Genomic DNA, 2,994 nt, shown 5'->3' on the forward strand with positions numbered 1-2,994 from the left:
CGCCACTCCAACGACCGAGTGGAGGATGACCGTGACTCTCCGGCGACGTCATTCTGCCGTGGGAACAATGTCCCGATGACATAGGCAAGCAAATCCGGGTCCATGTTGGCGGTCAGTGGGGGGCCCAGGGGCGTATCTTTTTAGTAACGATACTGTAAGGCCGCCTCACGGATCGGAATCGACTGCCTTAACAAGGTCCATCCAGGACCGGGCTCTCGCGACCTTGATCTCCCGCTGTAAGGTACGTCGAGTATCTCCGTACGCTTTGTAACGGCGGGATATCTCATCTTCGTATCTCATCTTCGTCTGCGGCGTATCCTCTGAAACGCCCTGCGGGCGCAAACGCAGCGGACACGAAGCTCCGCGATTTCAGGGGCCCACAAATACACAGCCGAGCTGCGTCCACCACCGATACAGAGCGCGGCATCGAGGCGTCACACGCCGCACTCATGTCCTGCCAGAGGGCCCCCGACACCTCATCTACACTTTGCCACGCCTTGGGAGCCTCCCAGCTCCCTATCTCCTTCGTTCGTTATCTCGCTCCTTCGGACGCCATTTTGGTGGCGGTGAGCGGGAGCGCCTCGCTCCTGAGGTGCTGCAGGCCCGCGCAACGGGCCAGACCTCGGGACCACCTCCATCGAGGTGTAAAGGTGGTCCGACAGAGTCTCAGTTTCCTCATCCACTCTTCAATCCGAGACCCGTCGGAATGCACTAGGGGTGGCTCACGTAAGATCAATTACGGTGTATCTCCCCCACACTGCACAGGTGCTCACCGAGCCCCTGTTGACGAGCAGGAGACCGAGGCCAGCAGCCCAATTTAACAGCGCTCGGTTGCGACCTTCGTCCTGGGGTTTCCCCAGTGCGTGGCATGGGTATTGAAATCCCCCAAAGCGAGGGCTTGCCGGGGAAGGTATCGAGCCACGCAGTCGCGGACCAAAAAGCTGTCGAAAGCGGCCCAGCCGCTGTTGGGGGAAACGTAAACGCCACAATCACCATGTCGGCTCACTCGATCGCGACGAATCCGTTGCCACGATCAAGAAGGGTACCGGAGGCGGACATGTCTGGCGTTGACGTCCAAGTCATGGCGACCAAGCAGTCCAGATCCGAGACCCAGATAGGGGAATCGATCACTCGATAGGACTCGGCCACCACCGCCAAGGCGACCTTGCTCTCCTGGATGGTCTGGAAAAGCAGGTATTGCGCCCGCCTCGATCGGCCCAAATTTGTCTGGAAGACGCGTTAGAATTTATTGTACTAAATCCACAGCCTCCTCCCGGCCATCTACCGCTTTGGCAGTGCTTCCTCCGACTAGCGGCTGGCTAGCCCCAAAAGCAATACGATTAATGACGATAATATTCAACGCAATTTTAAGAATTTCATACTTTCCTACTGTATGGAAACTAACATAGTTCATAATGCTACTTGAGCCAGGCAAAGACCGACACCAAACTGCATCTTACAGGCCAATATCACTACTTTCTGTGTGTTACGACCGCTCGAGGAGAGACGCGATCACTGGGAAAACGCGTCAGCGAGAGGCGTAAATTCTCGCTACGATTCTGTTAATCGACGCACTGAAATAGTCATTCCCCTGTTTCGATTAAGATAACAGAGGTGGTTCAACGAATGTAACACTGTATTAACAGGTTAACATATAACAGTATATTTGATAATAATATGATGAACACGCCACAAATTTTTTAACAATGAATATGGTAAATATATTACAGAAAGTTTACTCGACTTTACGATATCTCAATGAATTCGCTAGACTATGCGATTTTGATTTTACTCGTCAGACCTCTCGATGTATAACGCTTGGCTCGTCTATAACGTTTGGCTCGTCAGAAGGGACTGCCTGCCTCTCGATCATTTCTTTTTCTTCTTTGGGAGACGACCCCCACTATGCTCGGGTCACGCCACCGTTCGCGCCTATGATCACGTATGCCGCCTTTTTTTTTGTGGAAAAGTAACGGACCAAAATCGACGTTTCTAGATCTCGTTGCTTGCTGACAACTATGCGTTTGTCGATACATTGTAAATGTTCCCCACTGCGACACTGTAGAACAGCGAGCGACGGTTAGAAATACAGTCTGTGGTAAGCCTCGTGGCCTAACACTGTGTTTTCCAAAATATTAGAGAAAATAATATACGACTGCCTAAAATCAACAATAGAGGAAGAAAAATTAATATAGATCATCAATTTGGATACAAAAACAAACACTCCACCATAGAGAAAATGCTCAGGCTTGTCAACGAAATTTTGCTAGCAATAAAAAAGAAATAATACTGTAAGGCCCTTTTCATCAATCAACAGACATTTCCCGGAACAAATCTATCACTTACTTGAATCATATCTAAGCAACAGACCATTTGTGGTAAAAATTAGGGATGTATATTCCGAAGTTAAAAGCCTCAAGGCAGAAGTACCGTAAAGAAACGTCATAGGACCAATATTATAGACGCTATACACGGCCAACATACCAATAACTACCAACATCAAAATATTGACATTCGCGGACGATACGGTTGTACTAGTCAAACACACTAATCCAAAAACAGCAGTCACATTACTATAAGAGCATATTATAAAAATAGAAATATTGTTGGAAGATAAACAAACAAAAGCAAACCCCAGTAGATACAACCACATTATATTTACACTACGAAAACGGAAGCCACCAAGTAAAGCACGTTAAATACCTAGGTTTCCACTTAGGTTCACAACTTACATGAAAGCATCATATTAAATCAATTACAGACAAAACACGGATAAAAGAAGACAGATGTACAGATTAACCAGTCGAAATTCTAAAATCAGCATAGAAAATAAATTAAGAATTTACAGAACGATCATAATACCATTTCGGAAGTGCAGAACATTTTAACTGTGGGGAACAGCAGCAATGGGCCACATAAATAAACTAGAGCCGCCACAATCAATATATTAAGGAAATTCGAGGATTTGGAAATACAAATAATTTATATTATTTC

Source organism: Bombus impatiens, unplaced genomic scaffold, assembly GCF_000188095.3.
Source record: "Bombus impatiens unplaced genomic scaffold, BIMP_2.2 scf_0641, whole genome shotgun sequence".
NCBI lineage: Eukaryota > Metazoa > Arthropoda > Insecta > Hymenoptera > Apidae > Bombus > Bombus impatiens.